Source organism: Podarcis raffonei, chromosome 4, assembly GCF_027172205.1.
Source record: "Podarcis raffonei isolate rPodRaf1 chromosome 4, rPodRaf1.pri, whole genome shotgun sequence".
Taxonomy (NCBI): domain Eukaryota; kingdom Metazoa; phylum Chordata; class Lepidosauria; order Squamata; family Lacertidae; genus Podarcis; species Podarcis raffonei.
In genome coordinates this window covers 4681479-4708912 of record NC_070605.1, presented here as the reverse complement: position 1 = coordinate 4708912, position 27434 = coordinate 4681479, and the positions used below count along the sequence as shown (strand labels likewise).

The 27434-nt window shown below is 46.3% G+C and overlaps 1 protein-coding gene and 1 pseudogene across 4 annotated transcripts in view; one reads left to right on the top strand and one right to left on the bottom strand.

Annotated features, from left to right (window-relative positions):
• LOC128412035 (zinc finger protein 420-like) overlaps positions 1 to 27434 on the bottom strand; it is a 621951-nt gene that overhangs the window by 265064 nt on the left and 329453 nt on the right. The gene's annotated exons all lie outside the window — the stretch shown is intronic.
• On the top strand, positions 293 to 27409 carry LOC128412181 (zinc finger protein 420-like; annotated as a pseudogene).

Below are 27434 nucleotides of genomic sequence, written 5' to 3'. Positions count from 1 at the left end.
TCTGGCCCTCAGAGCAAAGAAAAAGGGACCCCACCCCAGGAGTCTGTCTGGAGAGCGATAGAGAGTCCAAGTGCAAGAAAAAGAGACAGAAGCAGGGGAGTGGGGGTGGGGGTGGGGAGAAACTCCTGAGGACCCCTGGATGAAGACCCCCACTAGAGCCAAACATCCATTTATCATGAGATACAAATGACTCCCTTGTCAGTCACTTCTGACTTCCTGAATTGACTGGGAGGCAGCAGAAACCAGGTTGATTAATCTCACAGAAATCCCTTCAGTTAGTTGCCTCCACATTCTGCATTGTGAGAAGGCTAGAGACTTATTTCTTCTCCTCTTCCTCCTTTTCTTTTCAAAAAGAAAGCTCATGGTCTGAGATGCGGTGAAGTCCAGCCCATTTCCCCACCTGTCCTACAGATTCTGTAACAGAACAATGTATTTGCTTAGTTGGATTTGCTGCAGCTTCTCATTTAGATGGACAGAACTTGGCAGAAGACCAAAGGGTTCCTTCCGATCTCTCAGAGGCTTCCTGAGAGCACAGATGGATGAGCAAGACTCAGCTGGCTCTGGAACAGGAAGAGGCCATGCCATCAAAACTGGGAGCAGTGGGGGATTCTGGGAAAACTCTGTGCAGAAGATCCTGGGTGAGGAGGACACCCTCCGCTCAGAGGTGCAGAGCCAGCAGGTGAGGCAGTTCTGCTGCCAGGAGGCCAAAGGACCGCGAGAGGTTTGCAGCCGACTCTACCACCTTTGCCATCAGTGGCTGAAGCCAGAAAGGCACACAAAAGCTGAGATGCTGGACCTGGTGATCTTGGAGCAGTTCCTGGCTGTCCTTCCCCTGGAGATGGAGAGCTGGGTGAGGGACTGTGGAGCGGAGACCAGTTCCCAAGCGGTGGCCCTGGCCGAAGGTTTCCTCCTGAGTCAGGCAGAGGAGAGAAAGCAGGAACAGAGTAAACAGGTGAGAGAGACTTTCCTCTGGACACTCCCAAGGGGCTCCAAACAGGACAGAGAACATCCCATAATGGTCTGCTGATGGCCCATCCTTTTTCTGGGAAGGCATCCATGGAATGAGATCTCACACCCTTCAAGTCTTTGTCATTCTCTTTCTAGTATTTCTCACCATTCTCTGTTTTGAATCCTTGTTTCTTTCTCAGGGAAAGGATCTCTTTGCAGAAATGGACCTGGATTCCTGTGAGGCAGAGAGGCCTCCGTTGGACACCAGAGAGAGGCCACTGGGTAAGGAGGAAGGTGGTTTTTCTCCACTGGTCTCATTCTGTTGGTTTCCCAACTCATCTGAGGGTTCTTTTCATCTTGTTTTGGGGGGAGACAGTTGGGAACAAGGGTCCAGAGGAGGGGAGATGTATTTCTGCACAAACAAACATATGAAATGGGCACAAACGTCCAAATACTCTCAGTAGGTAAGTCTTTCTCAAAGGCCCATCTGTAGTTAGAGATGCCCTGTTTCACCTGTCAGAGAAGCAGGCACTCCTGGCGTCCTGCTTACCTTTTTTCTCTTGCAGGTGACAGAAGGATGCCAGCAAGACCTCCTGATCCGCCTTTTCATGGGGGCAGAAGGGAAGCAGCGGCTGTGGAACCAGATCAGGTCAGGGGAAGCTGCCTTGTGGGGACAGAGGCCGAGGGATGGAGCAATGTCATGGACTGGTTGGGCACAGAGGAATGGTGGGAGGAAGCAGCTGGGGAACCAGGAAGGGAAGACGGCTCAGAGCCGAAGGAGTGGAGGTGGAGGAAGGATGAGCGGGTAGAGGGAGAAGAGGGAGAAGCCTGGGAAGAGGAGGTGTCAGAAGCTAAAGGGGAAACAGGGCTTAGTGAGCTGGGAGACTCTGTGGCAGAATGCAGTGCAGAATCATAGGCAGAAGAGGAAGGAGGCAAGTGGGAGAGGAAGGTCAAGAGGCTGGGGTGAGTCAGGATAAGGAGGAACCACCGGTGGCTCCCTCTCCTTTTGCCAGAAGCTGCCCTCCCTGCTTGTCTCTCAGAGTCAGGAGACAAAAATAGGCTTATTTTAATTGTCTATTGATCACTGAATGCTAAAATTGTTTTCTAAGCAGTTGACAAACAAGAACAAATAGTGGCCTGGATTCACCTAACCAGCCCCATCAGATGAAAAATGGGGCCTGCCCCCCCATTCCTCCCCCTCTCCATGCTGCCCTGAATCCCTTGAATTTGGCTCTAGGGCATTGGGAGGGAACCTTCCCAGAACGGCTCACAAGGAGAGGAGAAAGTGGATCCTTCCATTGGGGAAACTGGAATGCTTGCCTAGGCAGAATGACTTGAATAACACAAGGCGGAGTACAACCTATTTGCACAAAGACAAATTCCCATAATTAAAACGCAGAATAAAATAAGCACCCATAATTAAAATGTGCTGCAAAACAATCCTATTGAAACAACAACGGAATTTACAGGAAGGAAACAACATAGCATTCTGGAGCAGATCATATTTCTGCTGTCTCAGAGGAGGAAATTTCCCCTTTTCTTTTAGGGTCCAGTGTGCTTTGAAGATGTCGCTGTTCGTTTCACGGACGAGGAGTGGGCGTTGCTGGATCCTGACCAGAGAGCTCTGCATAAGGATGTCATGGAGGAGAATTGTGGGATCGTGGCCTCTCTTGGTAAGGCTCCCTGTGGGATCGTCCTATCTGCCTGGAAATTCAAAAAATATGTCTATAGACCAACCTCACATATTTTCGCAGAGCTCAATAGTGGCCCCTATAACACCTGGGAACCTAACACCCCCACAATAAACAGTAAATTACAGTTTTCTCTTTGAACAATCTTCCTCAGATTATTCCTTTTTCTACCACGATTGGGCTGGTCTAAACTGCCCAGGCCATCTTCAATATCAGCTTCAGAATTGTTAGGAAAGATAAGTAGTTTCAGGTTTTCTGTTTTTGTTTTTGCTCCTGTCAGTCTTGGGTTGACCCAAAGAGACGACTGACATTGGAGATGGAGGGGATGCCATGACTGGGCCAAACAAAATTCATCCCAGAGAAGAGGTAGGCTTATTGAATTTCAGGTAGAAGTAGCAGTGGTGATGATGATGATGATGATGATGATGATGATGATACAGTGGTACCTCGGTTCACAAAATTTCCGGAACAGGACTGTTCTTAAATCAAGGTACCACTGTAGTAATAATAATAATTTTTGTTTATACCCTGCCCCCCTGGCTGCATTCTCCCAGCCACTCTGGGCGGCTTCCAACACACATATAAAAATGAAACATAAATAATAATAATCTGATCCCATATATAAAGAACTTTAACTTTAAAATGAACAACTTATACTAGTGGCCAAAATTGTGGAAACCTTTTGTGAAAAGTGTATTTCTGAGGTTTGATGGCTCATAACACCACTTTTGTGTGGAGTAATACCATAAAATTATATAGCAATGGAAAGATAATTTAATGAAGAATGTAATGCAATGAATTTTATGAAGGAGTATTTATTAGAACAGCAGTCATAAAGAAAAAACGTGAAACCTTTGGTAACCATTGGTAACCTTTAGCTTTAATTACGGCCTTACAACGCCTTCACTTGAAGTGAACCAAGTTTTTAGTTCTGCAGCTGTAATAATGTGAAACCAAGACTGAATTATGGCCTCTTTTAATTGGGCTTTATTGCTGGGTTGCTTCTGAATAACAAGTTTCTTTAGTCGGCTCCAAAGATTTCTGATTGGGTTAAAGTGTGGGCTATTCAGTATGGACTAAAGTGTGGGCTATTCAGGTTGCCATCAGTATGCTGACGACACCCAACTCTATCTGTTGATGGATGGCCATCCTGACTCGGCCCCAGACACACTGACCAGATGTTTGGAAGCTGTGGCTGGATGGTAACGTGGGAGCTGGTTGAAGCTAAATCCTTCGAAGACAGAGGTCTTGTGGCTGGGACGGGACGATATGGGATTGGGGGGGCAACTCCCATCTCTTGCGGGGGCGCAATTAGTGCCAGCACCGTCTGTTAAGAGTTTGGGTGTAATCTTCAACACCTCCCTTTCCATGGAGGCGCAGATTGCAGCTATAACAAAGGCGGCATTTTTCCATCTTTGCCAAGCTAAGCAGTTGGCTCCTTACCTCTCTCACCCTGACCTAGCCACTGTGATCCACGCAACGGTCACCTCCAGACTGGATTATTGTAACTCGCTCTACGTGGGGCTGCCCTTGAGACTGACCCAGAAACTCCAGCGGGTGCAGAATACTGCAGCGAGACTCCTTAGGGGTCCTCGCTGCGAGATCACATTCACCCGGTGCTATACCAGCTGCACTGGCTCCCGGTGGAGTACAGGATCAGGTTTAAGGTGCTGGTTTTAACCTTTAAAGCCCTATACGGCCTAGGACCCTCGTACCTACGGGACCGCCTCTCCTGGTATGCCCCACAGAGAAACCTACGGTCTTCAAATAAAAACATCTTGAAGGTCCCAGGCCACAGAGAGGTTAGGCTGGCTTCAACTAGAGCCAGGGCTTTTTCGGCTGTGGCTTCGATCTGGTGGAACACTCTGTCACAAGAGACTAGGGCCCTGCCGGACTTGACATCTTTCCGCAGGGCCTGCAAGACAGAGCTGTTCCACCAGGCCTTTGGCCAGGGCACAGCCTGACTCCCTCCTTCGGCAATCTTCACGGAGCTCTGGCCCAATGGTTGCCATTGGTTTGAATTATTTTTATAATGAATGATTTTAGAGTGTTGTGTTGTACTGTTGTACTGTTTTATTGTTGTTAGCTGCCCTGAGCCCGGCTTCGGCTGGGGAGGGCGGGATATAAATAAAATTTATTTTTATTATTATTATTATTATTATTATTATTATTATTATTATTATTCCCAGGCCATTCCAGCAGTGAAATATCATTATCTTGAATGTACCTTTTGCACACAGCAGCAACATGACATAGAGCTGAATCCTGCTGAAAATATATAAATGCTTCGGTATCTGGGAAAAGATCACCTGCGGAACACTTCAGTTTGGGCTCACATATTTTGTTTATGCATTTTGGAGCATTTATGTTCCCATTAATGACGCAAATTCTGCCCACACCTTTTGCTGCCATACAACCCCAGATGATCACACTGTCTGGGTGTTTCACAGTCGGTGTAATGCAAGTAGGATGTAAATCTTCTCTGATTCTTCTCCTCTTCTCCGATTAAAGAAACTCGCGTTTTTCATGCCATCACTACCAAGCAAGGTAGTGTCCTTTTTTAAAAAAAATAAAGTTTTTTATTTATACAACAAGAAAAAAGAAAAAGTAAAAAACACAAATACCAAATTACACACAAATTACAAAAATAACCATAGACACATAATTTTCTTAGCAAACAATAAAACATCTATTGGTCTTAACACTAAAGACCCAACCTCCCGTCTATTCCATATTTCAAATTCATATTACTTATTGCCAATACACACTTTTATCATAATTAAACTTATTCTTAATAAATCTAATTACTTATATCTACCTTGCAACTATTACTGAAGTTCCTCGAATGCTGCGACAGAATTTAAACTACTATATTTATTTTTCAGATATTCTTTGAAAACCTCCCATTTTGAAAAAATTCCTGTTTTGATTTATTCTTTATTTTTTCTGATAAACCATCTAATTCGGCATATTCTGTCAGCTTTTGTATCCAATCTTGTATAGAGGGGATTTCATTACTCTTCCATTTTGCTGCGATCAAAACTCTTGCTGCCGCCGTCGCATATAAAAAGATACTCTTCCTCTTTTGTGGAATATCCAAATCTGTTATTCCCAGGAGGTAGGCCTCTGGTTTTTTATTGAAAGAGATCTTTAGCATTTTTTGCAGTTCTGCATGTATACTCTCCCAGAATACTTGTATTTTCCGACATATACACCACATATGGTAGAATGTTCCTGAGTCTCCGCATCTCCAACAATTACTTGACACATTTTTATACATTTTTGAAAGTTTCCATGGTGTTAGATACCATCAATGTTGCATTTTTTGAAAGTTCTCTCTAATCGTGTAACAGTTTGTGAATTTCCAATTGATCTTCCATAAATTTTCCCATTGGGCCATGGTTATTGAATGGCCAAAATCCTGGGACCACCTCACCATTGCCACTGTTACCTCCTCCTCCTTGACTGTCCAGTCAAGGAGGAGTCGATAAGTTTTGGAAAGAGTTTTTCTTTTAGAATTTACAAGATCAGATTCGAATCGGGACATTTCTGTTGAGAACCCCTTTTGTTTGTCAGATTTAAATTTTTCAAATAACTGATGGTATTGGAACCAGTCTGAAATGTGTGCTCTTATTTCCTCAAAGTTTTTTAATTTTATTTGGTTATCTTCATTTTTTAGAAGTATTTTATATGTTGGCCAGCTTTCCTGAGTATTTTTCCGTTTTACTGCTATGGCTTCTATTGGAGAAGTCTACCACGGGACTTTAGGCTACATCAGGTCTTTATATTTTTCCCATACAACAAAGAGTGACTTTCTTATTATATGGTTGGTAAAAACTTTATGAATTTTTGCTTTTCCATATATCAGGTAGGCGTGCCATCCCCAACGATTGTCAAAACCTTCCAGGTCCAGGAGGTCCGGATCCTGCAACGTGCGCCAATCCTTTTAGCCAGGTGAAACAGGCTGCCTCGTAGTAAAGTTTTAGGTCGGGTAGGGAAAAGCCTCCTCTCTCTTTTATGTCTATTAAGATCAGGTGTTTAATCCTAGGTTTCTTCCCCTCCCACAGGAATTTGGAAATTTCTCTTTGCCATATCTTGAGACAACCTGTCAAGTAAGGTAGTGTCCCATTCTTCTGCTGTCCAGTTAACGTGGGTTTAATCTTTTCAACCTTTGCTTGAGAGATAACAATGGCTTTTTCCTTAGAATTCTAACATTTAGACCAGTCCTTGCACTCAACTTCCCATTACATTGTGCCATGTCATCTTGTATACAGCCAGATGATTTTCTTCTGTCATGTAGGCACTGTCTCTCGACTCGTCCATCGTCACTTGCCTTTGTACACATTCCCTGCCTTATCAAGTCTGATTTTGTAGTGACTGAGTCTCCTTATACCTCTTCAAAAATATAGAAAGGCCAACTTTGGTTAGGTTTTCCCCAATCTCTCTTCTAATTTCTCCATAACTGTAGCCTTCTTCACTTAATAGTACAATCTTACTTTCTGGGGACCAGTCAACTCTTTGTGCCATTTCTATATTTTTATTATGTTTTACACCCTCACTAAATGAAAGAACACAAAAAACCAACCAACTTGATAGCAATCACATAACACACTGACAAAAGTCAACCTAAGCAAGTTGTGCTTTCTTTTTCTGCTTATTTGGCTATACTTTTGATAGAATACGGGTAATTGAACAAACTTTGTTGGATTGCAATCTCGATTGCATTCTTGATCAAATTATCTTTCCACTGATATATAATTTTATGACATTACTCCAAATGAAGTGGTGTTATGAGCCAGCAAACCTCTGAAATACACTTTTTTCCAAAAGTCTTCCACAATTTTGACAACTACTGTATATCAAACAAAGCAACATTCAACAACTCATCAGAATCTCATAATAAATATGTTGGTTAATGACAAAAAATACAGGTAATGAACACACACCCAACTCCCTTCAGTTCTTTTCCATTTCTTCCTGAGGCTCTAATCCCTTTTTTTCTCCATTGCAGATTGTGATGAATTGGAAATTGAGAGCAAAGGTGACAACGAAAAATTCCCCAGAGAGGAGAAGCCACACAAAAATTTGGAGTGTGGAGAAAGCTGCAGTCAGAGCTCCCATTCCACTTCCCATCAACAAAATGTCATTGGAAAGAAACTCTATCAGTGCATGGAATGTGGAAAGAGCTTCACTCATAGCTCCTCTCTCACTTATCATCAAAGAATTCATACAGGGGAGAAACCCTATCAGTGTGTGGAATGTGGAAAGAGCTTCACTCATAGCTCCCATCTCACTTCCCATCAAAGAATTCACACAGGGGAAAAACCGTATCAGTGTGTGGAATGTGGAAAGAGATTCACTCACAGCCACAGTCTCACTTCCCATCAGAGAATTCATACAGGGGAGAAACCCTATCAGTGTGTGGAATGTGGAAAGAGCTTCAGTCAGAGCTCCGATCTCACTAAGCATCAAAGAATTCATACAGGGGAGAAACCCTATCAGTGTGTGGAATGTGGAAAGAGCTTCACTTACAGCCACAGTCTCACTTCCCATCAAAGAATTCATACAGGGGAGAAACCCTATCAGTGTGTGGAATGTGGAAAGAGCTTCACTCACAGCCACAGTCTCACTTCCCATCAAAGAATTCATACAGGGGAAAAACCCTATCAGTGTGTGGAATGTGGAAAGAGCTACAGGAAAAGCTGCTCTCTCACTTCCCATCAAAGAATTCATACAGGGGAGAAACCCTATCAGTGTGTGGAATGTGGAAAGAGCTTCACTGATAGCTCCAATCTCACTTCCCATCAAAGAATTCACAAAGGGGGAAAACCGTATCAGTGTGTGGAATGTGGAAAGAACTTCAGAAATAGCTCCTCTCTCACTTACCATAAAAGAATTCACACGGGAGAAAACCTATCAGTGCGTGGAATGTGGAAAGAGCTTCAGTCAGAACCAAAATCTCACTTCCCATCAAAGAATTCATACAGGGGAGAAACCCTATCAGTGTGTGGAATGTGGAAAGAGCTTCAGTCAGAGTGCCAATCTTACTTCCCACCAAAGAATCCATACAATGGTCAGAAAAACCATTGTACAGCTTTAGGAGCCAGGGAAATCCGCACCTTTTTAACCAGGCTTTTGGCTAATTCACATCTAATGCCCTTTTAATATGTGGTTTTTTAAAATCGTTTTTAAAAATCTTGTAACTGTCCTGAGACCTGTGGGTGTAGGGAATAGGTGCCATCTCTTAAAGGCCTAGTGGTCTTTGCCCCACCCCCAATAAAATATTTAAGGATGCCACCCCCCAGTTTTGGTGTGTTTTTTTCAAACACAACCTTTTATTCTTCTGCAACTTGCCATACAATTTCTCTTTCAATTTGCCCTCTTAAAAAATAAACGCACAAAGGTCATGAAGAAAACAAAATACAAGAAGATACAAACATGGACGGGTCCCATCTTTGCGGGCAAAATAGAAAAGTTGCTTTGAAGCAGGCTTTCCCACACTTGGGTCCCCAGCAGCTCCTGGACTACAGTTCCCATCATCCCTTCCCACTGGTCCTGCTAGCTAGGGATGATGGGAGTTCTAGTCCAAAAGCAGCTGGAGACCCAAGTTTGCTTTAAAGGGAAAGTAGGCTGGCCCTGTGACACCCTCTGCTGGACAAAAGCACTGCCCCAGAATGTGAACCACCCCCAGTACTGCTAATTGGAATTAATAGCGCAAAACTGAACTTTGATCGGCACTTCAACCTCTAGTCAGCTTCTAGGTGCTTTCTGCACCACCTAGAGTACCCACAGAATTGTGGCTTCTACTGACAACACACATAGGAGAACAAATGAAAAACAAACACAAGGGGTAGGAAAAAACCTGGAAAGGGCCATACCAAATGGACATCCGGTGTGAAGAGGTCACTTTCCCCACTGCTGAACAATGCCACAGGTAGAGGAGATGGAATGCTAGAAGTGTCTCTGGGGCAAGGGGAGCTGCTGGGAAATTGAACTACGGGCTCAAAATATTACTTTTTTAAAAAGTTGCTGCCATTATAGGCATTGCCATTCTAATGGCATGCATGCTGTGAAACACAAGAGCAGTCAAGTACAACATTCCTGGAGTGAACATGTTTACACATAGGGAAGGATGTTTGTCCACCCAGCAGGTAAACTTCCTGTTTCCTTCTGGGCTGGGACAGACTTCCTCTGCATGTGACTAGAGGTGGGTGTGGCCTCACCTGTGCAGGTAATGACAAAAGCACAGGGCAGGGCAGCCATCTCTCTCTCTTTCACCACATGCATCGAAGACACAACATCTACTAAGCCAGAGATGCCCTCATGGCTTCCAGCCAAGAGAGGAAAAAGGGACTGTCTTCTTAAGAGATAGACTCCAAGTGTATGTTACTTCATTAAGCTAAGTCTGCCTTCTGGGATCTGATTGTGAACAGAATGTGAGTAAACTCTTTTTATATTTTTGTAAAAGACTGTGTCGCCTCTTCTATTTTATGAGGGAATAAGGGGAAAATACCAGAACAGTTATTATAGAGGCTTTAGCGAGCCTGAGAAAACGCAGACGCTGCAAATTTAAAATAAAAGGGAATGTTACTCTGCTGATATTGTGGAAGTTGTTAGCACAAGTTGGATAAGGATATACTCAGACAATATATCCTTTCCTGCATCCCTGAACATTCCCGCACATGCATCATATGATGGATTGTGCAAGGTGGGCCTTACCTGGCCTTCCACCAATATTTTATCCAAGTCAGCACCACTGGGTCATGTGGTTTCCAAATTAAAGACATAAATCTCCTTCCTTTGCACAAGTTCCAGCTTGTCAATATCTTCATTTATGCTTTTTAAAATTTATTTGCCCTTCATCTGAAGTTTTTACAATATAAACATACAGGATGAAAGCATGGCTTTCTCAAAAACAAGACAAGCTAGAGAAATTTCTCCTTTTCTTTTCTTGGATGGATTAAAAACTTCGTTGATCAGGGAACTGCTTTGGAAATAGTGCATCTCGATTTCAGTAAGGCTTTTGACAGAGTCCTCTATGATATTTATGCGAGGATGAAGAAGATTTATTGCTCAGATAAAGCCTGGCGTCCAGCCCGCTTCGGCTGCGCAGCTACCGGCCAGGCCTCCGGACTTCAAAGGCCACATTCCAAAGGCTCCGAGCAACACGCAGAGATCAACAGCGGTCAGAGAAAGCTGTAAACTCAAGTGCTTTCCTCAGTGTGCTTAAATAAAGTCCACTCAGGATCTTAGCAGCTAAAAGCAGTTTTTATTTACAACAGACTATCCATTGCCTATCACAGCGAACAGCATCGTGAAAACACGTCCTCTCTCCTCAAAAGCGAAAGTAGAGAAGAAAAAAAAGGCTGGAGACTCTTGGAAATGACGCATAATCTCCCCCCTCCCAAATTGTAGGCAGGGCGTACACTCTGAGCTGTTTAACCCTGTAAGCTCAGGTTCTCCTGACAGAGGAAGCTGGTAAAGTGTGACTGAATGAGGTAACTGTTATGTGGATTTGACTGACCAAACCCAAAGAGGACTCCTTCATGGTTCCTCCTCATTCTGGGGAAAAGTGACAAGAGGGGTGCTGCAGGGTTCTGTCCTGGACCTGTTGTTGTTCAACGTCTTGATAAATGACATGGATGAAGGAACTTAGGGGATGCTCATCACATTTGCAGACGAGACCAAACGGATCATAATGGCATCCTCTCTCTTCTTCAGCAACAGACAGGGAGACAAAGAACAGTGCAAAAGCACAGCAGAGTGGAAGAGATAAGGCTGACTTCTGTTCTTACACTTCCCAAGCCTAGGAAAGTAAACAGGGGCATGTGACATACTAGCAACAGGGTGCTCCCCCACACGCAGGGGAGAGGAGGAGGACCCCGAGCCATGCATGAAAGCCCTTATATAGACATTTTTAATTGCCCGCCCTGGAGTCCAAGACCACCCCCAGAAACATCATACATACATCATAGAAGAGGTGTAGCCCAAGGACACCCCCCCCCAGATACATCATACCCACATCACAGAAAAGGCTGTCAGCCCCCTCCCTGTCATAGACTTTGGAAAGAGATAGCTGTGGCCACTCTGGTGGCTTTTGTTGTTGCTGCTGCAGGTAATAAATAGTCTTGTGGTCACGAGGAATTGGGCTGAGGGTTTTCCATCATTGGGTCTGCGCTGACATCTGTAGAAGGGATATCCTGTAAGCGGGAGGGTGGGGCAGGACTGTTGGGACTTAAAGAGACAGTTATAAAGGGAAGAGATAAAAGCCAAAAGGGGGAGAATCTCCTTCAGTTTCCTTGGGAAGCTGCAAACAATAAAAATCTTGGCGAGTTAAGCATTTTATTCATTTCAATACTATTATCCCATTTCCATATAATTACTACTGTTATTATATGCTAAAATTACAAAAAAGTAAAAATATAAAAGGAAAACAAAAGTAAAAAAGAAAGATTACCAGTTAAACAATTTTTTCCAGATAAAAAATAAATGGACTTGACAGAACAACAGCAGATTTAATAAAAAAAAAACATATTATTAAATAATACAAAGATATTATCAGAACCACACAGATTGTTACTGGACTGGAACCTTAAGGACTAGGAGGTGAAGGAGGTGATGGTGAAATGGACACCCGATTGTGGATATCCAATGAAGATGAAAAATGAGGGAAATTATGGGAAAAGACTTAAAATTCACCACATGCTATTTGATTTTTAGATGGTACCTGACCCCATCCAAATCAGTCAAAATAAATAAATATCAGCAATAAGTGTTGGAGATGCAGACAAAATGAGGGAACCTTATTCCACATGTGGCGGACATGTCCCCAAAGGGAAAATAAAATAAAAGAAATGCTATTTATTTTAAAGAAAACCAAAGCCTTCCTATTTGATATTCTAATGATAAGCATACCAAATGAAAATAAAAGAGTTTCTTTTTTTTAAATAAAATATTTTATTAAGATTTTACAAAAACATAGGTTAACAAAATACAAAAAAGACATATAAAAAGAAAAAGATACATAAAAAAGAAAAAGAAAAATACAAAAAATGAATAGGTAAAAAAGAATTAAAAACAAATCCATTTTTGTTACTTTAAACTCATTAGCTTGTTTCCTTGACCTCCTCACACCTCCCCTTTTTGTATTCCCATTTAAAAAATCATTTCAGCAAATCCTTACCCTCTTTCATTTATCTTTACTCTGTATCTTAACCTATTATAACTATGCATTTTCATCCATTATCAATCCATATTTGCACATTCTTATTAATCTTATTACCAATACCACTTATTTTCAATCCAACATCCACCAACTCTTCTCCCTGGTCTCGGATTCTGCCAGTCATTTCCGCCAGTTCCATATAGTTCATCACCTTCATCTGCCATTCTTCCAAGGTGGGTAGTTCTTGTGTCTTCCAGTACTTTGCAATAAGTATTCTTGCTGCTGTTGTTGCATACATGAAGAAAGTTCTATCCTTCCTTAGCACCAATTGGCCGACTATGCCCAGGAGAAAGGCCTCTAGTTTCTTCAAGAAGGTATATTTAAATACCTTTTTCAATGTTCCCTCTCTTCCTAAGGGGTTTTTAGTTCTCCAAATATCAATCAAGTCCATATTGTCAGTCAGTTCAAAAAAGGTTTTTGGTAGTCTGCCATCTTTAGTTACAATCTGTCTCTGCGACTTGTCCATATTTGTAGATACTACTCCATTCATATCTCCCATCATAATAATGTTGTAGTCCATGTAGTCTAACAATGACCAAACTGCGGGAGGCAGTGGAAGACAGGAGTGCCTGGCGTGCTCTGGTCCATGGGGTCACAAAGAGTCGGACACAACTAAACGACTAAAGAACAACAACAACAACAACAACTAATAATAATAATAATAATAATAATAATAATAATAATAATAATTTATTTGTACCCCGTGTTAGGATATTTCCGTTCCACCTTAAAAGGGAGCAGGATGTTTGTATAACAGCCTGCGTAATTTCCTGTCTCACAGGATGTTTCTGTTGTATGTTCCTTTCGTTTTCTGCTGTTTTTGCCTGAGCAGTCGGAGCAGACGGTCATGTTTTCTTTGTTCTGACCAACGCTGAATAAATCTGTAAATATGCATGTTCTGCTCTCATGCTTGTGCAACTTTTTGCTGTGTGAATTCTGCTGTTAGAGTGTGCACTAAGCCTGAGGCTTAGTGTCGCTGAATTGCTGATATTGCCTGACTACGGGAGGTCGATGGATCGTCCGGCAACGAGCTTGGGGGCTCAGATGGACTTTATCTCCCTGGCAGTATCCCAACACCCCGCCCATCTGGCTGGGTTTCCCCAGCCACTCTAAGCGGCTTCCACAGCAACCAAAAATACACAAAAATGTCACACATTAAAAACTTCCCTGAACAGGGCTGCCTTAAGATGTCTTCTGAATGTCAGGTAGTTGTTTATCGCTTTGACATCTGATGGGAGGGCGTTCCACAGGGCGGGGGCCACTACCGAGAAGGCCCTCTGCCTGGTTCCCTGTAGCTTTGCTTCTCGCAATGAGGGAACCGCCTAAAGGCCCTTGGAGCTGGACCTCAGCGTCCGGGCAGAACAATGGGGGTGGAGACGCTCTTTTGGGTATGCTGGGCCGAGGCCGTTTAGGGCTTTAAAGGTCAGCACCAACACTTTGAATTGTGCTCGGAAACGTAGTGGGAGCCAATGTAGGTCTTTCAAGACCGGTGTTAAACCTCAGCACGGCGCAGGGACTGACTGAGCGGGTGGCGTGATGCTTTCAGCCTCGAACACTTGGCGGGTTGTGAAATGGTCGTGCAGGCCAGATTCACGACCCTGGAGGGCTGGATTCGGCCCGCGGGACATAGTTTGAGGACCCCTGGTCCACACTGACTGGCAGCAGCTCCCCAGAGTTTCTGGCAGGGATTTTGTCCAGCCCTGGCAGGAGATGTCAGGGGCTGAACCTGGGACATTCTGCATGCCAAACAGATACTCTAGGGCTCCCCATATTTCCCTGCACTTTCAACGTTATACTATTAGCAACCGTGGAGATTCCACCTGCCTCTTTTGAAAGGAGAACACTCACCTGATTAATAATAATAATAATAATAATAATAATTTATACCCCACCCATCTGGCTGGGTTCCCCAGCCACTCTGGGCAGCTTCCAACAAAACATTAAAATACAATAGTCCATCAAATATTAAAAGCTTCCCTAAACATAATAACAACAACCATCCATTTTCAGTCCATTGAATTAGCAATTGAGCATTTCTGGAAAGGGAAATGGCATACTTTTGTTGCGTGCACAAGCGTGCATAAGAAAGTATTAATCATTTATGATGAGAATAGGATTTATTTCTTTTGAACTTTGCTGGGTTCCTCCTTGGCAGCCAGTGTGATTGTTTATGCAGGGCTAGAACTCAGGACCCGCTGCCTTGAGGGACATCTAAGAGCAGTTGGGCAGGGAAAGGTCTCCCTTGGGAGGGGGGGGGGCTCTCCTTCCTTGGAGGTTTCTGAGCAGAGATCGGACGGCCATCTGCCATGGATGCTTCAGCTGAGATTCCTGCATTGCTGGGGGTTGGACTGGATGACCCAGGGATCAGGGCCGTATCTAGCAAGAAAGTGGCAAGGACGTCTCCCCCCCCCCCCGGGCATAGGCGCCCCCCCCGCAAAATCGGTTCCCTAAATATGTCACTCAAGCTATGGGTGGGGGGGGGGAGAGGGGGGGCCCCGGAAGAGAAGCTGCTCTGGTCCAGCACAAGGAGGGAAAGTGGAGGGTGGAGGGAGCGGATGCGGGGGGGAGGCAGTTGCACAGGCTCCAGGCTCCGCCCCAGTTGCTCCCCGTCTCTGGACCTCCACTCCCCCCCCCTTTCTGCGCTCCAGAAATTCAAGCCGAATTGAGAGACCCTTCGCGAGCCGGGATCTGTTCAGGGGCGCAGCGTGTCGGTCAGGTTGTGCAAAGGGAGGAAGGGCTGAGCTGGGGGAATCGGCACTGCAAGGGTTAAAGGGAAGTGAGCTGCCTTCCTAGAGAGGACAGGAAGGGGGGGCAGGTCCTCCAGAGCCAAGGCCCCTCCCTCCCCAGTCCTTTCCTGCTTTGGTGTCTCTCCTGCAAGGGCTGCCTCGCTGTCCCTCCTGGGATCTGGTGAGTCTCCTCTCTCTCTGGGATCTGGTGAGTCTCCCCTCTCTCTGGGATCTGGTGGGGGTCCCAGGGCTGCAGCAGGGGAGGGGGCCTGGGGGGCCTGATCTGCTCCTGCGGGGGGGGGGCAAGTCAGGGAGGAGAGGGTCAGGGGTGCAAAGACCCCCCCATATGCTCCTGCTACCCAGAGGAGGAAGGAGCCCCGGGACTGAGAGCCAGAGCTTTTTGCCAGACTCCCCAGGAGGAAGGTCAGGGAAGGAGAGAGCGCGTGCCGGGAAGAGGCGCCTGCCAGCCAGAGCCTGCCCACCCCAGGCAGGAAGGCAGAGGTGCCTGCCAGCCAGAGCCTGCCCACCCCAGGCAGGAAGGCAGAGGTTCCTGCCAGCCAGAGCCTGCCCACCCCAGGCAGGAAGGCAGAGGCGCCTGCCAGCCAGAGCCTGCCCACCCCAGGCAGGAAGGCAGAGGCGCCTGCCAGCCAGAGCCTGCCCACCCCAGGCAGGAAGGCAGAGGCGCCTGCCAGCCAGAGCCTGCCCACCCCAGGCAGGAAGGCAGAGGCGCCTGCCAGCCAGAGCCTGCCCACACCAGGCAGGAAGGCAGAGCGCCAGGCGGGGGGGGGGGTCCCAGGGCTGCCGCAGGGGAGGAGGCGGGGGGGGCTGATCTGCTCCTGCGGAGGGGGACCCCAAGTCAGGGAGGAGAGGGTCCTGCCAGGGAGGGGCCAGGGCTGCCACGCTCTCCTTCCTGCAGATCAGAGGGTCCCAAACTCATTTAGTCTTTCGGAAAAAACTGACTCCCCCGAAATCTCCCTTCTTTGAACAAAGGAGCCCCAGGGACTTTAACTGTGTGACGTCGCTCACCTGGCCTTTCATTGGTAGAGCCGCCACCACGCCTGTGGCGTTTACCTCCCAGGGACTGACTGAGCGGGCGGCGAGATGCTTTCAGCCTCAGACACTTGGCGGGTTCTGAAATGACCGTGCAGGCCAGATTCACGACCCTGACGGGCTGGATTCAGGCCAGGGAACATAGTTTGAGGACCCCTGGCCTACACTGATAGGGGACATTCTGCATTCCAAGCAGATACTCTAGGGCTCCCCGTATTTCCCTAGTCTTTCAACGTTATGCTATCAGCAGCCATGGAGATTCCACCTTCCTCTTTCGAAAGGAGAAAACTCACCTGATCAATTTTAATAATAATAATAATAATAATAATAATAATAATAATAATAATATATTTATACCCCACCCATCTGGCTGGGTTTCCCAGCCACTCTGGGCGGCTTCCAACAATATATTAAAATACAATAGTCCATCAAATATTAAAAGCTTCCCTAAACATCATAACAACAACCATCCATTTTCAGTCCATTGAATTAGCAATTGAGCATTTCTGGAAAGGGAAATGGCATACTTTTGTATATTAGTATGAAAAGCATGCATAAGAAATTATTACTCATTTACTCATTTAATTTATTACTCATTATTACTCATTTTGGCAGGAGAAAGGTCTCCCTTGGGAAGTGGTGGACTCTCCTTCCTTGGAGGTTTCTAAGCAGAGATCGGACGGCCATCTGCCATGGATGCTTTAGCTGAGATTCCTGCATTGCTGGGGGTTGTAATAATAATTATAATAATAATAATTTATTATTTATACCCTGCACATCTGGCTGGGTTTCCCCAGCCACTCTGGGCAGCTTGCAATAAAACACTAAAATACAATAACCTATTAAACATTAAAAGCTTCCCTCAACAGGGCTGCCTGCTTAGAGAACTAGACCCGGCCCCCTCTTGCTTCAGGTTGGACTAGATGACCCTGGGATCCCCTCCTATCTCTCCACTCCTGAATTCTAGGAGGAGCTTCCTTGCCTCCTGCAAAGCCCTTTTCCCTGCAGGCTCTTCCTCTGGTTTCTGGCCAAGGGAGGGAGATGCTCAGAGTCCAGCCAAGAGCCTCACCCCCAAAAGGATATCTGGGCATTGGCGTAGCCGGGGGAGCAGTTGCCCCCCTAAATGCATAAAAAATAATAAGAATCTGAGGATCTGCCAAGCGAGAGAGGGCTGAGCGAGGGAGGACTCGGCTTGGCAAGGGTTAAAGGGAAGTGAGCTGCCTTCCTAGAGAGGCCAGGAAGCAAGGGGGGGCCAGGTCCTCCAGAGCCAAGGCCCCTCCCTCCCCAGTCCTTTCCTGCAAGGAAGGGGGGGTGTTGCTTTGGTGTCTCTCCTGCAAGGTCCGAATCGCAGCCCCCTCCTGGGATCTGGTGAGTCCATAGCTGTCAACTTTCAGATTTGAAAATAAGGGATCAGCAGCCTCGAAAATAAGGGATCAGCAGCCTCACCTATCTACCAATCCGGGATAGCAGCAGGAAGCAGCGGGAAACGGCGCTGCAATAAGGGAATTTCCCACAAAGAAAAAAAAGGAAGGTTGCCAGCTATGGGTGAGTCTCCTCTCTCTCCTCCCAGAGGGTGCAGTGGGGAGACGGTGGGGGTCCCAGGGCTGCAGCAGGAGAGGGTGCCTGGCGGGCCTGATCTGCTCCTGCAGGGGGGGACCCCAAATCAGGGAGGAGAGGGTCCTGCCAGAGAGGGGCCAGGTCTGCCACGCTCTCCTTCCTGGAGATCAGAGGATCCCTGACTCCCACGAAATCTCCCTTCTTTAAAGAAAGGAGTCCCTGGGACTTTAACTCTGTGTGACATCGCTCAGCCTCATTGCACAACAGAGGAAACATGTGCAAATGGTTTTGCTAAGCTGGAGGAGGAGGTGGACTAGCCCCCCCCCAAAAAGAACAGCGGGGAGGAAGGAAGGAAAAGTAGGAAAGAGAGACCAGGAATAAAGAGAGGGATCCCAGGCCATAGTCTGGCTGCTGCATTGCAAACCAGTTTGTGTTAAGCTATCTAACAGAACAACAAAAAAATCAAAAAATCAAGGGAGATGTCTTTGGCCCCGCCCACTTGGCCCTCTGGGGGTTGGCCAGGTACATTCCTGGCCCTCAGAAGAGAGAAAAAGAGACCTCACCCCACGAATCTGTCTGGACAGCGGCAGAGTTTGCAGAAAAGGAGACAGAAGCAGGGAGTGGAGGTGGGGTGGGGGTGGGGGTGAGGAGCAACTCCTGAGGACCCCCGAGTGAGGACCCTCACTAGAGCCAAGCATCCATTTTCCACAAGATACAAATGACTCCCTTGTCAGTCACTTCTGACTTCAGGCATTATCTAGAAGGCAGCAGAAACCAGGTTGATTAATCTCACAGAAATCCCTTCAGTTGCCTCCACATTCTGCAATGCTTGAAGGCTAGAGACTTATTTCTTCTCCTCCTCCTGCTCTTTCCTTTCAAAAAGATATCTCATGGTCTGGGATGCGGTAAAGTCCAGCCCTGGTCCCAGCAAGACTCATCCATGCTTGCTCGGGGAACCATTTTTTCCCCTGTCATACAAATTCTGTAACAGAACAATGTATTTGCTTTGTAGGATTTGCTAGAACTTCTCATTTAGACGGACAGAACTTGGCAGAAGACCAAAGGGTTCCTTCTGATCTCTCAGAGGATTCCTGAGAGCACAGATGGATGTGCGAGACTCAGCTGGCCCTGGAAGAGGCCATGCCAACGAAACTGGGAGCAGTGGGGGGTTATGGGAAAACACTGTGCAGAAGATCCTGGGTGAGGAGGACACCCTCTGCTCAGAGGTGCAGAGCCAGCAGTTGAGGCAGTTCTGCTGCCAGGAGGCCAAAGGACCCCGAGAGGTTTGCAGCCGACTCCACCACCTTGACCACCAGTGGCTGAAGCCAGAAAGGCACACGAAAGCTGAGATGCTGGACCTGGTGATCTTGGAGCAGTTCCTGGCTGTCCTTCCCCTGGAGATGGAGAGCTGGGTGAGGGAATGCGGAGCGGAGACCAGTTCCCAGGCGGTGGCCCTGGCCGAAGGTTTCCTCCTGAGTCAGGCAGAGGAGAGAAAGCAGGTGAGAGAGACTTTCCTCTGGATACTCCCAAGGGGCTCTAAACAGGACGGAGAACATCCCATAATGGTCTGCTGATGGCCCATCTTTTTCTGGGAAAGAATCCATGGAATGAGATCTAGCACCCTTCAAGTCTTTGTCATTCTCTTTCTAGTATTTCTCACCATTCTCTGTTTTGAATCCTTGTTTCTTTTTCAGGGAAAGGATCTCTTTGCAGAAATGGACCTGGATTCCTGTGAGGCAGAGAGGCCTCCATTGGACACCAGAGAGAGGCCACTGGGTAAGGAGTAAGGTGGTTTTTCTCCACTGGTCTCATTCTGTTGGTTTCCCAACTCATCTGAGGGTTCTTTTCATCTTGTTTTGGTGGGAGACCGTTGGGAACAAGGGTCCAGAGGAGGGGAGATGTAGTTCTGCACAAACAAACATATGAAATGCGCACAAACGTCTATAAATGCTCTCAGCAGGTAAGGATTTCTAAAGGCCCATCTGCAGTTAGAGATGCCCTGTTTCACCTGTGAGAGAAGCAGGCACTTCTGGCGTCCTGCTTACCTTTTTTCCTTTACAGGTGGCAGAAGGATGCCAGCAAGACCTCCTGATCCGCTTTTTCATGGAGGCAGAAGGGAAGCAGCGTCTGTGGAACCAGATCAGGTCAGGGGAAGCTGCCTTGTGGGGACAGAGGCCGAGGGATGGAGCAATGTCATGGACTGGTTGGGCACAGAGGAATGGTGGGAGGAAGCAGCCGGGGAACCAGGAAGGGAAGACGGCCCAGAGCCCAAGAAGTGAAGTGGAGGAAGGATGGGCGGTCAGAGGGAGAAGAGGGAGAAGCCTGGGAAGACGAAGTGTCAGAAGCTGAAGGGGTTACAGGGCTTAGTGAGCTGGGAGACTCTGTGGCAGAATGCAGTGCAGAATCAGAGGCAGAAGAGGAAGGAGGCGAGTGGGAGAGGAAGGTTGAGAAGCTAAAGTGAGTCAGGAGAAGGAGCAGCCACCGGTGGCTCCCTCTCCTTTTGCCAGAAGCCACCCTCCCTGCTTGTCTCTCAGAGCCAGGAGACCCCCTGCAATGCAGGAATCTCTGCTAGATCATCCAAGACAGATGCCCATCCAAAAGAGGCTTATTTCATTTCTAGATTGATCACTGAATGCAAAAATAGTTTTCTAAGCAGTGGACAAATGAGAACAAATAGCGGCCTGGATTCACCTAACCAGCCCCATCGGCTGCAAAATGGGGCCTGCCTCCACTTCCTCCCCTTCTCCATGCCCCCATGAACCCCTCGAATTTGGCTCTAGTTCTTAGGAGGGAACAGCTCAGGAGGAGAGGAGAAAGTGGATCCTTCCATTGGGGAAACTGGAATGCTTGCCTAGGCAGAATGACTTGAATAACACAAGGTGGAGTACAACCTATTTGCACAAAACGAATACCCATAATTTAAACTTAGAATAAAATAAGCATCCATAAATAAAATGTGCAGCAAAGCAATCCTATTGAAACAACTCCCCTGCGTGAGTGCCCGAGGGCCCTGCTCCTGCCACTCACCACCTGGCCCAGGGCGGGGCCTGAAGCCTCATAAGGACAGTTGTTGCTGCTGCTGCTGGCCAGGAGGACTCGGAGCGGCGCAATGTTCTTTTAAAAATTTTCTTTTTTCCCCTTTGATTACTTTTTTTGAGGGGGGTGGGATGGATGTTTGGTTGGGTTTGGGAATTTGTTTGATTTTAATGTGTTTGTAATTTTTACAGTTTTTTGTTTGTATTGTTCTTTCTTTTTTTTAAGGGTTTTATTTTGTTCTTAAGGGGAGGGGTCAGGGCTGCCGGGGAGTGGGTCCCAGCCCACAAAATAGCTGGGGCATGTTCCATGGGGGGGATGCACTGGGACAACCGATCTCAGTGATCACGGGTAGGAGGAGGAGTTACGCTAAGACCAGACCACGTCATTACAGAGGAGGCAGGTTTAGTCGTTGTTGGAGGACTATCCCTGCCTCCGGGTCTGGTCCTGACTGGACGGATACTAGAATCAGCAAGGGATACCCACATGACCTGAAGGTGCTGCTCTGCAATGCCAGGTCAATGATTCATAAAACCACTGCCATCCATGACTTGATCATGGATGGAGGATTTGACCTGGCATGTGTAACAGAGACTTGGTTGGATGAAGCAGATGGGCCTGTCCTTGCCGCTGCTTGTCCACCAGGTTTCTCTTACGCACAGCAACCCAGGTCTTGTTGGCGAGGAGGGGGGGTTGCAGTGCCATGGTCGGATCACTTCCTAGAGCAACTGGACTTCTCTGTGACCCTTCCCCTCTGCATGGAGGTGGGACCGATTCAGATGGTCCGCCCCCGCCACTTAATGGCTCCAAATGGTTTCCAGAGAGTGGTAGGGGATGCTTTATCCCATGTTAATGGCCTTTCAGCTGATTCCCTGGTGGCCCGCTGGAATGTGGAGTTAACCAGGGCTATTGACTGTTTGGCTCCGAAGCGCCCTCTTCGATTGCATGGAGCCCGGACAGCCCTGTGGTTTTCCACGGATCTGAGGGCAATGAAACAATCGCTGAGACGGCTAGAGCGCCGGTGATGGATAACTCATTCTGAAGCTAAGCGGACACGGGTTAAAGCTCAATGTCAAGCCTACCAAGTGGCGGTAGCGATGGCAAAGAAGACTTTCTTCGCCGCCTCTATTGCATCTGCAATAGACTGGTGACTGGGAGCGGCCGCCAAGACCATATAACACTGTTCTTGAAAGACCTACACTGGCTCCCAGAACGTTTCTGAGCACAATTCAAAGTGTTTCTGCTGACCTTGAAAGCCCTAAACGGCCTCGGTCCAGTATACCTGAAGGAGCGTCTCCACCTCCATCGTTCTTCCCAGACAGTGAGATCCAGTGTTGAGGGCCTTCTGGCGGTTCCCTTGCTGCGAGAAGCCAAGTTACAGGGAAGCAGGCAGAGGGCCTTCTCGGTAGTGGCACCCGCCCTGTGGAACGCCCTCCCACCAGATGTCAAAGAGAAAAATAACTACCAAACTTTTAGAAGACATCTAAAGGCAGCCCTGTTTAGGGACACTTTTAATGTTTAAGAGATTATTGTATTTTAGTGTTTTTTGGAAGCCGCCCAGAGTGGCTGGGAAAACCCAGCCAGATGGGCGGGGTATAAATAACAAGATTTATTGCATTAGCCGTGTGGCCATAGCATGATATACATAGAAATAACAACATAAAATGGGGGTGGGGAGGTAAAGGTGAATATCGTCCTGGGCAAATACTTAAAGGGGGGGAAAAAAGAGAGAGATAACAGAAGCAACATGGGATTTAAAACATCGAGTGACCGATAGTACAAAAACAAAAAGACAAAAAAAACTGCTGAGGCTGGAGGAAGATCGTTAAAGGGGTCCTTCAGCTCCTCAGATTTGTCCTAGCTCCATTGTCCTTGTACAATAAAGCTACTTGGAACTTCGTTCGATTGTGCAGCGTATCGACTGCAGCTGTGGTGTTAAAAAAGAAGTTAGTGCCGCTTTCGTCTTCATCACACTGAGCAGGAAGTTAGCTGTCATCTCGGTAATCCAACAATCAGAATCCTGCAAAAAAAAGGGACACTATCCAGGGCTGGATTGGGAGATGAAGCTTGTTCATGAGAGGAGTTAAAAACCGAGATCTTTCATCTGTCCAGTTGGGACAGAAGAGCATTACATGTTCCATAGTCTCCAGAACCGTGTCATTACAGGTGCATGTTCTGTTTGCGATGGGGACTCTGGAATAACGACCCGACAGAACTGCTGTAGGAAAACAGTTGAGACGGGCACAGGTAAAGGCCCTTCGCTTAGCCTCCGAAGAAATTGTGAAGCAGTATAGAGGGATTCCTTCAGGGGGAGGAATAGCTAGGGCTAGGCCTGAACACGGCCCTCTTGCATCGGCAGCTGTGTTAGAGAAGTCAAGTTGCTGTAGCTTCTTTTTAATTGAAGGTAGGGCCGCCGGACTGATACACTCTAAGTTAAGAACAGTTTTGCAATTCAGATTGAAAAGAGAGCGGAGTTTGAGGTTAATTGTAGTTTTCCAAGGGGAGTTATGAATATCTCTTAGGATCAGATTGGAAAAACCACCTCTAATTCGAGCGTCCGATGCTAGTAGGTGGGAGCTATAGGAAATGGCTCGACACCATGCTCGTTTTACAATTGAGGGCTGGGCGAACTCAAGTCGTAGGGCTGCACCTGAGACGCATCTCGGGACACCGGAAAGAGATCTCAGAAACATATGAAGTGGGCGATCCAAGTTACCTGATATTGCTGTAGTCCATACTTCACAGCCATATAATAATTTAGGAACAACTTTGGCATTAAATATTTGAATTGCTGCTGGAAGGTGTTTGCCGCCCTTCTGGTGATAAAATCGGACAATGGCATTGGAGGTCGTGGTTGCGGCGAAAAAGGCAGATTGTAGATGGGTGGTCCAGGAGAGATTATAAGTGAATATTAAGCCTAGATATTTAAAGGCTTTTACCTTATCTAAGTAGCCACCTGTGATCTTAAGCGGCTCCAGCTTGAGTTTGCGGGAACGAGTGAAGTGAAGGACTTTCGATTTTTTATAATTAATATTAAGAGCTTCCGCCTTACAATAGGCGATAAATGCATTAACTGCATTTGCTAGGTCCGCAGCTGTTCTGGATAAGATGACGGCATCATCTGCATAGAAAAGGGAAGCAACGGGGTGACCTGCTAAGTGAGGAGGATACTTAGTTGCTAGCTTCAAAGGGGAAATTGCATCATGAAGATAGAGATTAAACAGTAAAGGGGCCAAGAGACAACCTTGTCGGACGCCCTTGGCCGTTGGGAATGGAGTGGTAAGGGAGCCGTTGGGACCACTTCGGACGCAAGCTGTGGTGTTTGAATAAAGGGAAATAATTAGGGAGAGGAGGTGCAGATCAATTCCCAGATGGGCAAGTTTGGACCATAATCTCTGCCTAGGAATGGAATCAAAGGCGGCCTCCAGGTCCATGAAAGCGGCAAATAGGTGGCCTTGCCTTGGTGCAGTGTATTTACTGGCAAGGTGATAAAGAGTTAGACAGCGATCCATGGTTGATGCTGACTTTCGGAAGCCAATCTGTTCTAGCGGTAGAATGTTCCTCTCCTGGACCCATGAAAGAAGTTCTTCCAGTAATACAGCGGCAAATATTTTTCCCGGAATAGATAATAAACTGATGGGGCGATAGTTCCTAGGGATGTTTGGCTGGCCGGATGGGCGGGGTATAAAATAATAATAATAATAATAATAATAATAATAATAATAATAATTAACAGGAAGGAAACAACAGAGGATTGTGTAGCAGATCATATTTCTGCTGTCTCAGAGGAGGACATTTCCCTTTTTCTTTTAGGGTCCAGTGTGCTTTGAAGATGTCGCTGTTTGTTTCACGGACGAGGAGTGGGCGTTGCTGGATCCTGACCAGAGAGCTCTGCATAAGGACGTCATGGAGGAGAATTGTGGGATATTGGCTTCTCTTGGTAAGGCTCCCTGTGGGATCGTCCTATCTGCCTGGAAATTCAAAAAATACATCTATGGACCAACCTCATATATTTTCACAGAGTTCAACAGTGCCCCCTATAAAACCTGGGAACCTAACACCCCCACAATAAGTGTTTTTTCTTTGAACAATCTTCTTCAAAATATTCCTTTTTCTACCACGATTGGGCTGGTGTGAACTTCCCAGGCCATCTTCAGTGTCAGCTTCAACCTTCCACAATTTTGACCACTACTATATATCAGACAAAACAACATTCAACAACTCTTCAGAATCTAATAATAAATTTGTTGGTAAAATGACAAACAACACAGGTAATGAACACACACTCAACTCGTTTCATTTCTTTTCCATTTCTTCCTGAGGCTCTAATCTCTTTTTGTCTCCATTGCAGATTCTGATGAATTGGAAATTGAGAGCAAAAGTGACCACGATAAAATCCCCAGGGAGGAGAAGCCACGTAAAAATTTGGAGTGTGAAGAAAGCTGCAGTCAGAGATCCCATTCCACTTCCCATCAACAAAGTCTCATTGGAAAGAAACTCTATCAGTGCATGGAATGTGGAAAAAGCTTCAGGAAGAGCTCCGATCTCACTTCCCATCAAAGAATTCATACAGGGGAGAAACCCTATAAGTGCGTGGAATGTGGAAAGAGCTTCAGGAATAGCTCCCATCTCACTTCCCATCAAATAATTCATACAGGGGAAAAACCCTATCAGTGTGTGGAATGTGGAAAGAGCTTCAGTCAGAGTGCCAATCTTACTTCCCATCAAAGAATTCATACAGGGGAGAAACCCTATCAGTGTGTGGAATGTGGAAAGAGCTTCAGTCAGAGTGCCAATCTCACTAAGCATCAGAGAATTCATACAGGGGAGAAACCCTATCAGTGTGTCAAATGTGGAAAGAGCTTCACTGAAAGCTCCTCTCTCACTTTCCATCAAATAATTCATACAGGGGAGAAACCGTATCAGTGTGTGGAATGTGGAAAGAACTTCAGGAAGAGTTCCCATCTCACTAAGCATCAGAGAATTCATACAGGGGAGAAACCCTATCAGTGTGTGGAATGTGGAAAGAGCTTCACTGAAAGCTCCTCTCTCACTTCCCATCAAAGAATTCATACAGGGGAGAAACCCTATCAGTGTGTGGAATGTGGAAAGAACTTCAGGAAGAGCTCCTTCCTTGCTTCCCATCAAAGAATTCATACAGGGGAGAAACCCTATCAGTGCGTGGAATGTGGAAAGAGATTCACTCACAACCACAGTCTCACTTTCCATCAAAGAATTCATACAGGGGAGAAACCCTATCAGTGTGTGGAATGTGGAAAGAGCTTCAGGAAGAGCTCCTCCCTTACTTCCCATCAAAGAATTCATACAGGGGAGAAACCCTATCAGTGTGTGGAATGTGGAAAAACCTTCTCTCACAGCCACAGTCTCACTTCCCATCAAAGAATTCATACAGGGGAGAAACCCTATCAGTGTGTGGAATGTGGAAAGACCTACACATGTAGCTCCTCTCTCACTTCCCATCGCAGAATTCATACAGGGGAGAAACCCTATCAGTGTGTGGAATGTGGAAAGAGCTTCACTCACAGCCACAATCTCACTTCCCATCAAAGAATTCATACAGGGGAGAAACCCTATCAGTGTGTGGAATGTGGAAAGAGCTTCAGTCAGAGTGCCAATCTTACTTTCCATCAAAGAATTCATACAGGGGAGAAACCCTATCAGTGTGTGGAATGTGGAAAGAGCTTCAGTCAGAGCTCCTCTCTCACTTTCCATCAAATAATTCATACAGGGGAGAAACCCTATCAGTGTGTGGAATGTGGAAAGAACTTCAGGAAGAGTTCCAATCTCACTAAGCATCAGAGAATTCATACAGGGGAGAAACCCTATCAGTGTGTGGAATGTGGAAAGACCTTCACATGTAGCTCCTCTCTCACTTCCCATCGCAGAATTCATACAGGGGAGAAACCCTATCAGTGCGTGGAATGTGGAAAGAGCTTCACTCACAGCCACAATCTCACTTCCCATCAAAGAATTCATACAGGGGAGAAACCCTATCAGTGTGTGGAATGTGGAAAGAGCTTCAGTCAGAGTTCCCATCTCACTTCCCATCAAAGAATCCATACAATGGTCAGAAAAACCATTATACAGCTTTAGGAGCCAGGCGAATCCGCACCTTTTTAACCAGGCTTTTGGCTAATTCACATCTAATGCCCTTTTAATATGTGGTTTTTTTAAATCGTTTTT